Below are 18,680 nucleotides of genomic sequence, written 5' to 3' on the forward strand. Positions count from 1 at the left end.
AACATGAAGCTCTGAGCGATCAGCTGATGTAGGGCAAAACAAGGCGATCTTCCATAAGAAGAGCATTGCGGAGTGTTTTTAAATCCCGATTTAAGCGTGCCCCTTATGATTAATTGATTTAAACTATTGAAGATGGTGATAAATGCAATTCCCTACGAATATTTCCATTCCTTTTCGTGTTAAGTAGCCAACGGCCGTAACCGTGTTGAAACACCGGATCCCGTGAGATCTCCGAAGTTAAGCAACATTGGGCGTGGTCAGGAGTTGGATGGGTTGCCACGCGCTGTTGGTGGGGCTAAGGGAATGGAGGAGCGGAAAGGAACTGGCCACCCTACCGCACGTAAACTCCGGCTCAGGAACACCTCTGCGGAGGTTCGGACCTGCCTTCGGGCAGAATAACCCTTACCTTACCTCGTGTTAAGTATCATTATACATGTGTGATATTCTGATGTGTTTATGTACCAGTTAAGCGCTACGGTGAGGTAAATAGGCCTCACGTTGTTAAATTATTTTAGTTACATGTCTTTTAACTTTACAAGTTTAATTTTTCTCCGTAATATTCGTCTGAAATAGTTATCTTTAAAATATTTTCACAGTGCTGCAAATAATAAATTCAACAAAACACAATAATAACCTGCATTTCTAATAATGCCTATTTTATGCTGGTTAAAACTTATAAATCAAGAAACGTGACCGATAATAACGCAATCGTCTCCATTGCACCTATAATAATTATCATCAAAGAAACTTTGAAATTACCAATAATGAATGCAGCTGATAACCTCAAGGTTCTGTCGTAAAACAAAACAGGTATCACCACTATCACACTTATTCACAGACCTTCATATTTAGTTTTGTAGATGTACAGTTACGTATGATGATAATTATTGCCTTATAGGGCCTAACATCTAGGTTAAAAGCCACTGTCATGCCTGAACTCCCTTAGAACAACCTATAATCTAGGTTATCAGCCACTGTCAGACATGAATATGCACACACACACACACACACACACATATATATATATATATATATATACACATACATACATACATACATACATACATACATACATACACACACACACACACACACACACACATAAACACACACAAAGTGGTTCAACTGTTCTAAATGCTCAGGCTATATCAAACTGATGAGATGTAACATTCACAAAACCATTCTTAAAAAATGTACAATATGTTGAAAGACAGGAAGCCATGTAGGCTACAGCTCACCAAAACACCTGTAGTCAGTTAATACACAAATGTATGATAGAACACAAAACTATAACTGAGTTAGTTAAGCTTAGTAAGATGTAACATTCACAAAACTATCCTTAAGGGGGGAGACCTAGCTTAACACGCGGAAAATAGGCCAATATTCATTCGATTGTTATATATGCTACAAACGTTGTTGACAAATACTGCACATATCCCAGTATTGGCATGCTTCAGAGCAATCAGAAGCAACTTCAATAATGTCAAAATTCTAATTATAACATTTTCAAATAAAATGTTCAAAATGTCCCGCCTTTTTAACAACATATCACGGTTTCCTTCATAACCCTCTTGCTGATTCACGGATAATTATGAATTTTTCAGAGTTTCCTTCCATAGTGTTGTAACTACAATCTGTACCTCGTTCAGATCAATAAGATTTTAATTCGATTTTATATAACATTTTTTAAAAAACTATAAATATTTTCTGGTGCTCGGAATAAAAACGTGACAAAAATTCCAAATCACAGTCTATGTTAATGATTGAGGTTCATTTTGTAGCTGGAGTTTTGATACACACTTTAAAAAAGAGAAAGTACGAAAATTCTTATAAACTTGGAATGTATAAGGAAAACAGTGATATATTGTTAAAAAGGCGGGAAATTTTGAATATTTTATTTTAAAATATTAAAATTATTAAAATTTTGACATTATTAAAGTTGATTCTGGTTGCCAGGAAGCATGCCGATACTGGGATATGTGCAGCAATTGTCAACAACAATTGTAGCATATTTAACAATCGAATGAATATTAACTTATTTTTTCTTTTGTTTAGCTGGGTCTCCCCCCTTATAAATGAACACATAATTTACAATATGATGAAAGACAGGAAGCCGTGTAGGCCGCGTGCATTGAAGAGACACCTCTTTGCCTTTTGTGGGAATTCATGTCACCTTTTTCTTTTCAAAATCACCAATGTAATGCTTTCTTTTTTAGACTTAGAGCTAGTACTGGGAATGTTTCCGGTGGATGGAGTCTGCTGCTCGGTTGAATTGTCATTACTTTCTGTTACTGGAAGGGGTCTTTCGACTTTTAGGTGGCTTGCGATGCCTGGATTTTTTGTTCAGGTGCTCCGGAAATTCAAAAACAGTCGGAACTGATCCTTTCAGAAGAAATGAATGAACAAACCTCCTTTTTGTCGAAGCAACTAGGTTAAAAATGCTTTGAACAAAGTTTACTGAATTTTGATGGCCGAAAACCCTCTCCCTTCATATTCATGACCTATTTCTTAAGCAATTTTGGATCTGAAAGGAAACTGAAATAAGTGAATAACAATCAGTTATGCTTAGAGGGTATCCCATTGTTATTCCCCCTCGCCAACATTTAAATTGAACCCATGACCTTTGTGCCCTAAGAACATTATGCATAAATTAACAATTAAACTAAAAGTTGGATCCTTGATAGCATGGATTTGACACGTGACGAGGGGGTGATTACCTTCGGTCCCACGCTCTGGGGTACGTGACGTCAGCCACACGTGTCGACGGCGGAAGAATCTCAAGTCATTTTTGTGAACTATTTCAAAGCGCGTGTACATGGCGTGACCCAAGCCAAGTCAAAAAAATATAGTGCCTATCAAAGGGGGTCAATCATCTCACAAATCGAACCCGTAAAAATTTTAAATGTCCATGAACACTACCGCCAGAAATGTAGCAAGCATGTAGTCACTTTCAAAACTCTTGAAATTACAGTTTAGTTAAGTCAGAAAATTTATAGAAATTTTCTTGGCGGCAAAGGGAGATATCCGAAGAGAGGGGGTAACTGCTATAAATATGAAGGGACGCCATGACGAAGTCTCCTTCTCCGGCATTTGTGATACAAAGCGGACGAAAAATTGTTGAGCTGCTCTGCGAAATCAAACCAACGAAAGTAGACTGAGTTCAACTGCAGATTTTAGCCATTGTGGCTAGGTCTTGTCTCCATGAGGAGATAGTTTTCTTGAGTGAAATAATTGTACCAGATAGGACGGTCAAAGTACTGAATAAATTCTAATGTGATTAAGTAATTCGTGTGCGGAAATAATTATAGTCCTTCGTGTGCGCTCACCAAACAAGTGAAGGGTATTTTCTTTTTTTCATGCTTTATTCCAGGAAACCTGAAGAAATATGAAAATGGTTTGTAAAGCCATGAATGTAAAAATGGCTAAATAAAATGCCAGGGTCGCAGGTGAGCCCTATGACGAACAATGGTGTGACGACATGAGGTAGGTGACTTTCCATCTTACTACCTCTTATATCTTGTCTCATGATCTCTAAAAGTGTATTTGAATGGGGATATACGACGCAGTGGTCACCCCTACTAAGTTTTGTAAATGTGAGAATGCGACTAAAAGAGTCATTTGTTTCATTTTCCACTTGGATAAATTTTTGAAGTTTTGCGAGTGCCGTATAATGTTGTAAAAAGTTATTGAATAGGGTTTCGAGGTGATATCACGTTCAATGTAGATCGTCATCCGTGTGAGTGTATATTTTGTGATGTCAAATTAAGATGTTCATTCGACGTAAATTTTTCCTGTCTGCAATTTGACGTTAGTAATGTAGAAATCCATGGTCACTCATTTTCAATCGAGTTGAAGCGCGCTGTCGGATGAGAACCTAGGGTGATGAATTTGGTCACGGAGCGAAACGTTTTTCTAGGCCCATTTTAAACTGTGTCTAACTGACAATAAAAGATCTAGTAGAATGTTTCAGTCATTTTGTTCGTAAAAATCAAGTTATTAAATACGATATCCTTTATGCGAAGTTATTCATGATTAATGCATTGTGCGATATTAGACGTCGAGATTTCTAGTGAGGATTTTATTCCAGTTCTTTGTCGATGATAATTGTGGAGCTGGGAAACAGAGGTTAGTTTTGTTGATATGAGATTTGTGAATCAGGTTGGACCTGTCATTGAAACCGGGACACGGAAGCCCGAGGAATGTTTTATATGAGTTGAGATGAGATGTGCGAATCAGGTTAGAGTCCTGTCATTGAAGCCGGGACGTGATAGCCCGAGGAATATTTTATAATGTTGGGAATGGAAAGAAATTCATAGAAATCCATAGCGGTATTAATTGGCGACGCGTATAATTAGTGTGGGCATCTTGAAGCTTAATCTGTGCACTTTGTTGGTTAGAATATCGTATTTGTTTAATTTTGTCGGCAGAGTTTAAAGGAGAGCATTTTGAGAAGCCAGTCAACTGGAATAAACCAGGTGTTTCATGTAACTGCCAAGCGAACTTGGGGACGAGAGGCCTCAGCTGTGATAACGGGACAGGCGTGGAATTGAGATTGTACTGTATTCTCGGCCGGGGAAAACGTTAAAATGCTGGATTTAGTTGAAATTCATAGCCGGTAATGATCTGAGTATTGTGAAATACTGTAAATTTTTTTTAATTGGGGGCGTATTGAACATTTGAAACCATGAACTTTGAGTATAAGGAACAGAGTAACCAAATTTAGGGTTGTCCAAAATACAGAGCGATGGTCGTGATGATTGGTTTGTCTGTGAGGGGTGTGCAAAATTCATAGATGGTATGACGAGATATGACATCGTAATTATATGGCGAGTTGTTTGGTTTGTACGTAGATTCTTAGGATATCCAAGTGTTAATAACGGTTAGGACTAGATTAGATTTTAAAGTGTGAAATCATGAGACAAGATATATAACTGGACATGAATTATGTAACAATTCTTTTCCAGCCAGATAAATATCACTAGACTGAATTCACATCACAGCTGCGTAGGAATTTGTGAAGAAACCAGAGTCCGCGGAGATAAAATTTACTGTTCTTTAACATTTCGTTAAATCATTTAAATTTATTTAATCATTAAATTCAGTGAAACCGCATTTGAAATAACTTTAATCAAGCGAATAACTTGGAGATGCATTCTGGAAATTTTAGTTTGTTTTCTGGGGAATATTAAAAAACAAAGAAACGATTAAGGGGACATATCCGAAGGAAATGGATTTTACTGCCACAAAGTTTGTGAGCATTGCTATTGTTGTAATTATTGAACTTTGATTGATTGAGCAGTGAATGTGCTGGGATAGTAAAGTGGAAACATTGGTCATCAACTGATGTAACTTAATTGTGTTTAGCCTTCAGCCTAGAAACTTGGATGGTCAGGGGGTCATCAACCTCAGTGACTTGGATTAGGGCCGTATGCCATTGTAGCCTCATTTCCTTGCGGTCATCATCCACAATGACTTTAACGTAACTTAGAAGATTAGATGTCGGTCCACGACATAGACGCAGGTCACATCGATTCAATTAAGGGTCCATGCCGTAGAACCACTGCGTGGCACACACCAATTGGACTGCCTTAATTATACCCAGAGTCCAGAGTTCGTGTTACGAGGGCTGGACCATAACGTATCACTATGATGGTACATGTGGTCTCACATGGAAGCCGAATTTAAGGATTTCCAGACTTTCCTTTCTTAAATGATTAATAATTGAGACAATGGTTTCTAGTAAGAATGCCCATCAGGCAATTACGTTAAAGTCTCACACCAGTGTTCTGACCTTTATGTTAAAATGATTGTGGTGTCCAGTGTACACAATTGACTTCTATGACACCGTTGACATATCAGATTGCTTCAGAATTTTCCTGAATAAATAGGAATCTTTTAAATAGACCTTTCATTCCAGTAGATAGATTAGAATTACTGAACCCTACCTTTACCTCAGCAAGTGACGAAGAACCCGATACGACCCAAGAGACAGATCTCATGAACTTTGCTGATAGGTAAGAAAGGTAGGTATCATTCAATATGGACCTAAAGGGTTCAATATCTTACATTGAGTAAATGATGTTGTTAATTCATTTGAGTGGCTTGGGACATACTGGCCATCATCCCCGTATACTTAGGTGTTTGTTGAATTTGTCTGATAATCTAGTGTGTGTAACTAGTTTTTAATGTTTAGGATTTGAGTGGGGGAGTGGATGGAGGGCTTCAAACAAGGTACCATCCCGGCATTTTCCTGGAGGGAGTATGGAAAATCCACTTCTCTATGGATGGCCACTGTCAACACCGAGATTCGAATCTTCTATCTCCGGACATCCGGCTCAGCCGCAATCATGGTGCGCGGCTTACGGCTATGCTGTGAGGTCCATAAATAAATTTAGGCTACGAGGAAAAACGAGTCCCGGTACGACAAAAAAATGCTCAAAGTAAGATAAGTCCACGATGTAGTATAAGTCATAACTAAACTATACGCACCCCTAATATTTCATTTGGTCCCAACGGTTCAAGTAAACATGTTAATATCTATCTATGGGAGAAGAGTACAGCTGTTTCCCTGGCAGCCTATATACTGTATGAAATCAAGACAGTGTCTTTTCAGTTACAGATTTGAATCCCTACCTGTGAAAATATATTTTACTCCCCTTTTCAAATTTCTGACTGCAATAGTAAGCCGAGCAAGATATGACTATTTTTGCTATATTCCTTCAGACTGGGGTACTTCACTTATCACATCAATGAAAATACGTGTTTTTATGTTTGTAATATATTAAAATTGTATAGAAAGAGCCTGGTTTGTCGACAATGAATCCTTGAAATCTCTCCGCTTACGCCGATGGCCCGCGCAAATTACGATAGGTGCCCAGCATCAGTTGATTTGTATCTTGGCGCCGTGTTCTGCTGGCAGCGCCCTCTCTATCTATTTATATGCTCGAAGCAATTAACGCTGATAAATATTCAGAAAGATTTGAGTTTGCACCTCACCACTGTAATGATGATTTCTTGCTCTGTAATGACACCCATTAATCACTCAGACTAGAACAATTGCAGTCTGTATCTACTAAGAAATATGGATCTCTTGTGAGTAATCAGGTGAAGTAAGTCAGCGACGATTGAGAAACTCCTGGAGCTGTTGACGGGGGTTCCAGCTGCAGGCTCTCCCATTAACCCTCTTGGTGGTTCGCTGACAGAAACAACAGCTTTAAGACCTTCATGACTAGCGATCAACTCTTTTTAGTCGTGCATCATAAAGTATATGTCAAGAGCCAGATGGATGAGGTTTTCTCTGACACATCTCACACTACAGGTGGGAGGGGGAGGGCAGGGGCGTACAAATGTGATACGGGTCCGCCTGCCAAAATAAACATTCGGGCCCCCTCAAATAAAATGCAAAACTTCCGAATAACTAACATAAATTTAATTACAGAAGGTAGATAATACGTAATCTATGTTGTATGTTGGGTATTCAGCCCGAAGTCTGGTTTGATCCCCCACAGCTTCACCAACAGCTGTCTTAGATAGCCTAGTTGTCACTGAAGGGGCATACTAGGGAAATGAGGAGTGATGTAGTTTCCCATTGTTTTCCTCACTGAGCCAGAAGTTGCTGATACATATCAGTCTGCAAGCCCACTGAAATGCATGCACCAACGACACTATGAGCGATATTTTCACACCATTCATAACAGGGACTGGCTGCATAAAGAATGGTATTACCAGCATTGCTCATATTGTCAAAACCAATTATATACGCAAACAAATGGATTATTCACTACTGCAAGATTATTAAAACATACTGTTTAATAGATTTTACTGTGTTTGGCTGCCTTCGTGGTTTAACGGCTAACCTGAACCATACACCACTTAGGTCTAGTTGTTCGTACTTAACAATGGTTTCATTTTTCAGTAACTACGGAACTATACTCTGTTTTTTGCTATTTGCTTTACGTCGCACCGACACGATGTCTTATGGCGACGATGGGATAGGAAAGGCCTAGGAATTGGAAGGAAGCGGCCGTGGCCTTAATTAAGGTACAGCCCCGGCATTTGCCTGGTGTGAAAATGGGAAACCACGGAAAACCATCTTCAGGGCCGCCGACAGTGGGACTCGAACCCACTATCTCCCGATTACTGGATACTGGCCGCACTTAAGCGACTGCAGCTATCGAGCTCGGTACTATACTCTGTAGCCGATACCGAAGTCTCCGTTATAATAATTTATTCGATTACAACAGCCAGCGACCGTAGCCGTGTTGAAACACCGGATCCCGTGAGATCTCCGAAGTTAAGCGGCATTGGGCGTGGTCAAGATTTGGATGGGTTGCCACGCGCTGTTGGTAGGGGGTAAGGGAATGGAGGAGCGGAAAGGAACTGGCCAGCCTACCGAACGTAAACTCCGGCTCAGGCACACCTCTGCGGAGGTTTCGACCTGCCTTCGGACGGAATACACCCTTACCCTTACCGATTACGAAACAGAAACATATACAAACAAAATTAATTCCAAAACTGTTCAAATAAAGTTTGAAAAATATCCTTCGCGCTAAGAGAGCTCGTTCGAAACTGAATTGACTGAGTACATCTGACTACATCTACCTCTTATTAGGATTATACCTTGTTGTCGCAGCTGTGAGCTTGCACCCGGGAGATAGTTGGTTCGAACCGTACTGTCGGCAACCCTGAAGAAGGTTTTCCGTGGTTTCCCATTTTCACATCAGGAAAATGCTGGGCTTGTACTCTAATTAATGAAACAGCCGCTTCCTTAACACTCCTAGCACTCTCCTATCCCATCGTCGCCGTAAGACCTATTTGTGTCGGTGCGACGTAAAGCAGATTGTAAACATTGTTGTGGAATAAATAAGTTCAGCAAAATTTGTACGTAATACGATCTCAGACGCACTACACGTCAACAAAGTATAATTTTCTAACTCAAATATGATATTTTTGTATCAATTATCATTGCTGTAATTATTTGGTTCAGGTCTTTTGTGAAGAGCATGTCGCGGTGTTGCGGGAGATGGCAGGGGCAAGCATTGTTTACAGCTGTGTTGTGTTGCACTCAGTACAATAATTATAATAACTGTCGCTAAATGCAACCAAATGGAAATTTCTCTACGTACAAATTGTAAAAGTAGCAGTGGCGTATGCAGAGGGCTACCAAGGCTATCAGTGAAGCCCAAACCTCAATTGGGAATGATGGAAATACACCTGACTACACCTACCTCTTATTAGGATTATACTGTACGTTGTTGTCGCAGCTGTGAGCTTGCATCCGGGAGAAACTTGGTTCGAACGCCACTGTCGGCAGCCCTGAATATAATGTAAGCATCTGACACATTGTTCCATTTACAAAACTTGAAAGCAGCAAGAAAAAATTCGAACGTATTTCGGAGAGTAAGGCATCGGAGACTGATATTGCAGCCCAGACTCTCGTCCCTCTCCCCTCGACTCACCTCACGCGGCTTGCTCCTGTATATCGGATAAGGGCAGGGACCGGGGTTTGGGGGTAGGTGTGCTAGGCTTCGGTCCGTCAGATCGCCACTGCTATCAACCATGCGTATACTTCATCACCTCATACTTCTGACTTAATTATACAGATAACAGAGTGCTGGTATTTCACTCCCATTTACTTCTAAATCCGTGTAGGAAGACACTGTAGGGCTGCTGTTATGGTAGCGTGCCAGATGCGACAGTGCCGCATGCGACCCGAGCCACTAGCGACCGCATAATCTGTAACCGTGCCGAATGCGACCGGCGTTGACAAGCAAATTGTCATTTGATAAGCTTTGTCATCACCCAAGATAAGGTAAGCTAAATCAGAACCAGGAAAAGTTAGAAAAATGGCCAAACATTGAGAACACTGCTTACGGGGTAGGGAATGAAATTGTCTTTGTTCTGTTCAACTACTAATCCGCAAACTGTGCTCAACAGTAATGTACACTGAATTAGTCATCGGAAAATACAACCCATGCAGCTCTTTACGGAGAACAATTCGAACGATTGCATGAAAGGCTCATAATTAATAATGAAGGAGTACATTTCTTATGAAAGTTTAAATAAGACATACATCACTTCACACACACACATGCACACACACACACACACACACACAAAATTCAAGAACTCATTGAAATATGTCAGTGTAATCTATAATTTGGAATGCCATAAACCGAGGTATTTCTTCCCCAAAGAAACCACAGATGGGTCATAAATAGGCATAACGCAAGAGATATGTCAAGGACAAAATCCTAAAAATTTGTGGGAAATGTACAATCAGTAATCTTCTACTGAATACTAGAATAACACAAGTTCGGTTACATTTTAACAAGGATTATTTGTTTTACAGTTAACTGATCTGTAAGTACAGCTCTTGGGGATCATCAGGACCAGTCCCTGGATTTTCGGGAAACAGATATGACAGAGCAGTTGCTTTTCAAGAACTTTCCTGTGAAGTACCAGTACGAAGTGTAATGTCATTTCAACAAATCCTATAAGCAGCTGCTGTCCCTACTTTATGTAACACTTCTGGGGGAAACTCGTTGTCTTACAACACGAAATATGGTGATGCGTTTACGTCTTTTTCTAAAATATGTCCATATATGGAGCTGCGTTTCCATGTCTGAGAGTAGGTACCAAGCAGGTTAGGTCGTTGCATTGCAGCACGACTAGTTACAGCTATTTCGGTCTGCTGGGTTCGAATACCCCGTTGGCCATCCTCGAAAATGGTTTCTCCTGGTTTCCCATTTTCATCTTCAGGAAAATGCCATGGTGCCACCTTCCTCCAATTTCTAGCCCGTGCAGTTACACTCACAGGCAACACCCTCACACAGCATACATCCTCGGACACTCCTGGCACTAAAAGCCAGATGCTAAAAAAATGTCAATCAATCAATGATTTGTTGTGTCTTCTAGTGAGGAGTGTTGTAGCAGGTATAGGCCCTACAGAGAATAGCTGACGTTGGAAACGCCATGCCCATGCGTGAAGCTGGTGGGTCTAGGGCTGATCTTCGTAAAGAGGACCGCATATCGCCAAATCGCGGCAGTGGTAGGAGTGGACCGTCCTACGAACATAACGGGAAGACCGACAACATCAGTATCATTTGCAGTGTGTTCAGCACTACTGGAAAGAAATTATGTACCACAAATAGCCTTCTGTGAATAGGTCCATCCTCAACCCAAAGACTTCATGTTCACAAATGAGGTCTCGTTTATGAGGAATGACAGCTTCCGTTTTGACAACACGTATGTGTAGTCGGAGAACAAGCCGCATGCTATAAGACGTTCCCACCGCCAGGTTCGGTTTTCCCATTAATGTTTGGACAGGGATTTTGGGGAGCATTATTAGAGGATCTGTGATATTGTGCCCTACAGGGCCCTGTGGTTCCGGCCAGGCGAATACCGGTCTCGAACCCAGAGCACAGTAGTGAAAAAACTCCCACAAACGTGAGCTTGTGCACATAGTCTTACCTGAACACATATCCTCGCACAGCAACTCAGTCGCGCACATCTCAGGGATACAATGGAAACGAAGGGGGAAATTACGATAAACAACAGGATATGTGACATATCAGGTAAGAATAATCTAAAATAAAAATGAACAAAATACGAGAAACCAAGCTGCATTCATAAAATAACGTGATGAATTTATTACAAATATTTTAAAGCCAAAATCATATATACAAAGAGTTTGAATATCTGATATTTTCCAATATGATATCGCTGGGAACCTCTTCGTCACAAAACCATCGGTCTGCCGTGCTGGAACAAGGGTAGAATAACAGAATAAGTCGAAATAGGAAGATAAGAGAACTATCTGGGCAAAAGGAAAAATCAAAAAGCAATCTCCCGTGCGTAAAAATGTTACGTCACATGACCTCGAACCCATACACTTCCGTAATCAAAGCATTACAGTACAAGACCGGGACTGGATGAAAGCTCACAGTCCCACATAAGTAAGGTACACCCACATATCAATAAATCCATAAATATCCCCGCTCCAACAATACGTGGCGAAATAAACATGTGGCGAGATTAAGTAGACAAGAAAATATAAACCAAACAAACGAACTGTGGTCCTACCAGGCCGCTAGAGGCACGGTCACAAGCCGAGGGCGACTCCCCCCTAAGCACTTGAAAACAAAACAAACACACAGACAGAGACACTATCTTACCGTCAATGACGTCACAATCGACTGCCCTGCCTCGCACAAATCACATGGCTGAGTATTTTTTTCCGCCATCCTACACTACGCACAGCTGTACAACTACAGGGACTTCTTTCCCCCTTACATTAACACACATCTAACCATTTAGTGCTGAAATCATCAATATCTGCCTTCATAGGGCTTGGGCATACATATTACGCTCACATACTTTGCCTGCATAGGGCTTATCATCATGACACCTGGGTTCAATTGCCTGGCACTACCATAATTATTCATTATCTCAACAGCACTCATACATATAACTCTCATCATGCGTGTGATTAGCTCTCTCTACCGTGCATAAGAAGCACTAGCATCATGTCTAACACCTCCAGCCATGCCAACCTGTGCAAGTCAAGGAATCTGTCTCCAGTATGAAAAACTTACGTACAATAACCAAAGAAATAAAAATCCTCTGCTTCTGAAATCCCGTGTCTGGCAAAAAGACCTAGCTAACGTGACCAATGCATAAAAGATGCCGCGAACAGAAACAAACCTAATACAAGGTGAAAATATAAAAATATACAACCATATCTACCGTCCAGAGTTCGAGGTCTGTGCATACCTATCCTATACCAACCATTATTTACATAACTGTCGTGGCTGACGCCACCTTGAATTTTAATTTTAATCTAGCTCGTGCTAATGATTAATTGGATCTGTCTGACCTGGGAGTACTGATGACATTGTGAGGCGGCTCTCTATGGAACCTTGAAGTTTAGTTCATGTTGACAGATGACCCTTATGTAGATCACTGGGTTCATGCTGGCTGGTGAATGATTCTTCGACAGCTTCCGTGAAGGTGGTCCAGTCTCTTCCGGTATTGTGGTGAGCTCCGCCTTCTTGGAGTCCCCGCGTCGATGTTCGGTTGTCTCGACAGCTGTTCCGTTGCTACAGCTTGCTGTTGTTCTCTATCGTTCTCTGCGATGTTTCTCACGTTGTATACGTGAAGGGAAATTCTATTCCCTGGTAGGTTGTGCTGGATGTTAACAGCTCGCCGCTTAGATCTGATTCACGATGTCCTCCTGGAGTAGTATCACACCGTCGCAGTCGCGAGACAGTCAAAGAGTGCGGTCTCGAGTGCTCTACTGCTGCATATTTATAACACGTCTCGCGTACCCAAGCTACGTATTTCCCCGCGATATTCTCCCCCCGGCGGTCTCGTTGCAAGAAGCGCGCCAAGTACTTATCTCGCATATGCACTTTCAGTTATGCCCAAGTCGCATATCAAAATTTTGCTCATTTTATGGAGGTTGCAATTTTCTTCTCAGATTAAATGCATTTCTTCTGTGCTTTAAGATATAAATTAATTTCCTTTTCGCTCCAAATCTTTGTTGACACGCCACCTTTTGTAAAGGGTTTAGCGTCCTGCGTCTAAATTAACGCGCTTGACTTGGGGTCATAAATTTGTCTTAGGAGATTCCAGAGATTTCCTAATTATTTAGCTGTTCCATTCCCACGCGCACTGCACCACTCAACTTCTCCCAGGCAATAAATTAAAATACAAGGATCTCTAAGGTTATTCAGGGTGGTCTTGAAGGTACATGATACCATTGGCTAAAATCATGCCTCTATAACAATGGCCGATAGGGTTCAGTATTACCTCATAGAGTGGCTAGCGTATCTTATCTACAGTTTGTAGAAGGCACTCTACCAGTACTACTACTACTAGAGGATGTTCCACTCCATACGCGACGGCATCTGTGGTTGCAACCTGATGGAGCACCCCCGCACTTTACCAACGCAGTGCGCCGTCACCTGGACGCCGCCTATCCGCAGCGATGGATCGGCCGACAAGAAGTCCCGATACAAGACCTTAGATTACTTATTTTGGGCGTACATGAAATCTAAGGTTTATCGCAGAGAAGTGGAAATTCAGCAAGAGTTCCGGGAATGTGTCTTGGAATCTGCTCAGGACATCAGTCAAAACAACGAGGTACTGAGGCGTGTTCAAGAGAATTCTCTCCGAAGGTGCCGAGCATGTATTGCCGCCAATGGTTACTGCTGTAACAATGAAAATCATTTCCCACGGCCAATCTGGTCAAGTGTGGTACTCTCTAAAATGTACATAAACGCTTTGTCGTTGTTTTAATGCTTTTCTATTAAAAAGTAAATACGGGAAGAATTTTACGTGACTCTTTACTTTTGTGATCATAAGCCACAGGACCTCCATTTTTATGTAGAATCCGACCCATAGGACGTGGCATTTAATTTCGTAAATCCCACACGTATTGGCCGGAAATCAAACCGGGACTGCCTTGGTGAGAAGCGAGCAGTGATACCACTGGGCTCGTTTCTATTACACCCCACTTTATTCGGTGTTTACTGCGGGTCCGGGTTTGTAGCAGATTTGGCAGACTTCTACGGCTGGATGTTTTCTTGACGCCAATCATTTGATGAGAAATGCTACGTGTTAATGTGGTGGTGGTGATTACCAGAGAGAAAAAATGGAAGACATCCGACACTGCGAAAAATGAAAATATCAGCGAAAGAAAGACAAGGGCCACGAAGGGCCTGAAAGTGAAAGACTCCCTAAATACCGTCGGGGTCGGAAGAGAACGAGAGTTGACCAAGGGAGATGGGATAGGATAGATGAAAGTGAGGAGCCTGGTACAAGTAGGTGGGAGCTGTGCCAGGACTCAACTCAGTGCCCCGTGGTCGCTAACCCACGCTCCCAAGTTTAGAGCCTCTTACGACAGGCAGGGAATACCCTGGATGTTATTCTACTGCCTCCACTCACAGCGGGATGTGGAGTTAGATATCTTTGTTCTTTAGCATGACATTCCTCTGGTTCATCGAGTGTCTAATACTACTGCTACGTAACGCACAGGTTTATCATAGTATTCCACGCATTTGATCCCTACTCTGAGGCGTTGATTGGAATAAGTAGTGTGCACTCTTAAAGGAATAATGGCAATAGGAGTGTTCACGGCCGTCTGCAGCCTGGTCATTCCAGATCGAGAACTTTGGATCGTTAGATCGGCAGCATAGCACTGTTCATTAAAAATGAGAAAATGTGCGATTTTCTATTTTATTACATACATATGTATTCTATTTTATTATTTCATATAATATTGCTTGTAATCGTGACATTCCTACTGACTTCATTGTAATGACCTATGATGATTTCAGTTGGGAAAGCCACAAAGACAGCCTTTCTGAGGATGTAAAAAGGCAGGTGGAGAGTGATTGTTTGTCTGCCATTATCATCAAACTGCCCAACTCGACTGACTGGCAGTAGGAAGTGGGCCTGCCATCGTAATGAAGACTCCTTAAGTTCATTGTGACTGATAGTAGGCAAGAGAAACTGCCGTTATAATTCCCTAACCCAGTCTTCACATGAGTAAAGACGTATGGTGACTTCCCCGTCGCTTTCCTGTGTAACGTTAAGAACTATGCAATTTAATATAATCTTACACCGTGTAGAGTACTTAATCTAGAATTCTGAATACAATGTAGGATTCCGTAGCGAAGCACGAGCACATCAGCTAGTCATATCTAACTTTGTTTCAGAATCTCATTACGCTGTACAGGGGACTCCGAAATTAAGGTTGAAAGCCTTTCAGAAAAGAATCGATAATGTTTGGTAACAAAACACACGAGTAGCGTTGCGAAAATGTTGCAAATCTTGGGCTGGGAAGACTTAGAAGTAAGAAGACGAGCTGCTCGACTAAGAGGGATAATCCGAGCTGTCAGTGGAGAGATGTCGTAGAATGGCATTAGTAGACTAATAAGTTTGAGTGGTGTTTTTAAAAGTAGGAAAGATTGCAATATGAAGTTAGAATTCAAGACGACAAATTGGGGCAAATATTCGTTTATAGGACGAAAACTTAGGGATTGGAATAATTTACCAAGGGAGATGTTCAATAAATTTCCTAATTCTCTGAAATTATTTATGACTTAGGCCCTATGACTTACTTATCGTGTCCTATTAGTGCCGGGAGTGTCCGAGGACGTATTCGGCTCGCCTTGTGCAGGTCTTTCTACCTGATGCCCATGTGCGTCTTGCGCTTCTGAATGTGAGATTATGATGATGAGGTGGGGAGAAGGTGAAACGCGATGTCGGCACGTAGCCTATTCCTCTCGAATAACATCAAGATGTCTGTTCAAAGCTTTACTTCGTCATCCGACGGACGAATCACCATAATCAGCATCATATTCCTTCACTCCATTTGAACAATGCGAAGAGGTTTGGATTTGAATCCACGCAATCTAGTGATTACAAATTGTATACCACCAACTTTCCTACCCTGCTGGCCTACGTTCTGATGGTGATTTTTTTTTCATCCAGGCAAGTGGTTCAGACGGTTAAGGTGCTGGTCTTCCGACTCCAACTTGGCAGGTTCGATCCTGGCTCAGTCCGGTTGATGTTTGAAGGTGCTCAAATACGCCAGCTTCGTGTCGTTGGACTCACTGGCACGTAAAATAACTCCTGCGTGACTAAATTACGGTACCTCGGCGTCTCCTTAAACCAGAAACATAGTTACTGGAACGTAAAGCTAGCAACATTATTATAATTATTTTTTCGTCCAACTACACAGCATCAGACTTTTATTTTAGAAAGGATTAAGTTAGTAACTGATAAGCAATCTGCCACTTGGTGACAGCCCTAAATACAGTGATTGATGGGTCGCATGCGGCACGGTAGCTTCTGGCACGTAACCGAGTTTTTTCTTTTTGTTGGTAGTTCTGCTAAAATGAAATGCATTCTTTCAGGTTTAGTGCTTCCTTTTGTTGGTTGGAATCGAACCCGTGATCATGGGTTGGACACCACCAATCTCCCGAGGAAGCTAATTAACCAGTGAACGATTGGCACGACCGCTGAAAAATTCAACATTAATAATAATAATAATAATAATAATAATAATAATAATAATAATAATAATAATAATAATAATAATAATAATGGTGCATGACATCTGTATAGGCTTGGTGGCGACCTACAGTAATAAGGATAAAATGAATGGCGAAGACGTCATAAACACCCAGTTCCCAAGCCAGGGGAATTTATGAGGTGGTTGATGATGATGATGATGATGATGATTATTATTATTATTATTATTATTATTATTATTATTATTATTATTATTATTATTATTATTATTATTATTATTATTATTATATCAATTTAGCAAGGCTCGGCTTGCGCCGGTAACATAATGGCCTGACTCGGCCTAAGCAAGGAGTCACTCTCTTGATTATGAAACTATAGGTACATATATCTACAAATATTTACAACAGAAATAATTAGAGCACATACGTTCATACAATAAATACAAACAACTTCAAACAACTTCTTATCTCCCCGTGTTGGGAATCTGTTCTTCAGTATTACTGGAGCTGCGGCCTGGAACTTCATGTTGTTTGGCGTAAGTCAGAGGAAACGTCGTTCCTAGGAACTTTCTCACAATGTGGCAGGTGCTCAGGAGGGTGGCTTTCTGTAGTTCAATATATGTGTGATGATGCAGGTTTAATGCTGCCAGAGAGCTGTGCAAGCTTTTTGGAATAACACCGGTACATGATATTACTATTGGAACTGTGGTGACTGATTCTAGTTTCCACAGGCGTTGTATTTCTATTGCCAGTTCTGTGTATTTTGATATCTTTGTGGCTAGTGTTGTTTGCAGATTGGAGGTGTTTGGACGAGCGATTTCTATAAGGGACCTGACCTTTTTGACATTGTTTATGACTTCTCGGCCCCATAGTAGTTTCGATAACGGGTGGAGGTATATATTTCTAATATGCAGTTGATGACTGAAGAAATCCACATTTTACAGAAAGTTTTAGGTGAATGATTTTTGGTACATGATCATGTCGGTGCTTATAATCGGTGTTGGCCAAGTTTGGGCAGCCAGAGATGACGTGCTGTATGCTCTCTGTAGTCCCGGAACGGTGGCGGCAGTTGTCTGAGACAACTGTTGGATCATTCATGATAAATCTACGATAGTTCCGTGTAGCAATTACTTGTTCTTGGACGGCCAGAACAAATCCTTCTGTTTCTGGGAAAAGACCAGAGTAGGTCAGCCAAGCGTGCGACGCAGTTTTGTCGATATGAGGCTGATCCAGTTCATGGGGGTATTTCCCGTGAAGAGGTTTTTGTTTCCACGTGCCCATATTCATCTCCTTTGTAGGTGGAGTAGAAACAGGCATTTCTGGCGACGACAGATTGAGAGGTTTATAGTTTATATCAGATCTGCAAACAGCTTGATGAAGACACGATGTATCAGCTCTCGAATGGAAATATCCTCTTAGACTTGATATCAGATTGCTGTGTAAATTGACACCTTCTGATCTCGGGAGTGTAAAACGTTCAGTTGCAGATTTAGGATGGTGCATATGGTGCCGGGTGAGTGAAACTGCTGTTTTCGTTTGTAACTGCTGAAGTTCTGTTTGCGTCCATTTGATGACGCCAAAGGAGTATGTAAGCAGTGGTATGGTGTACGTATTGACTGCTTTGGAAAGATGTTTAGC

Source organism: Anabrus simplex, chromosome 1 (genome assembly GCF_040414725.1).
Source record: "Anabrus simplex isolate iqAnaSimp1 chromosome 1, ASM4041472v1, whole genome shotgun sequence".
NCBI classification, from domain to species: domain Eukaryota; kingdom Metazoa; phylum Arthropoda; class Insecta; order Orthoptera; family Tettigoniidae; genus Anabrus; species Anabrus simplex.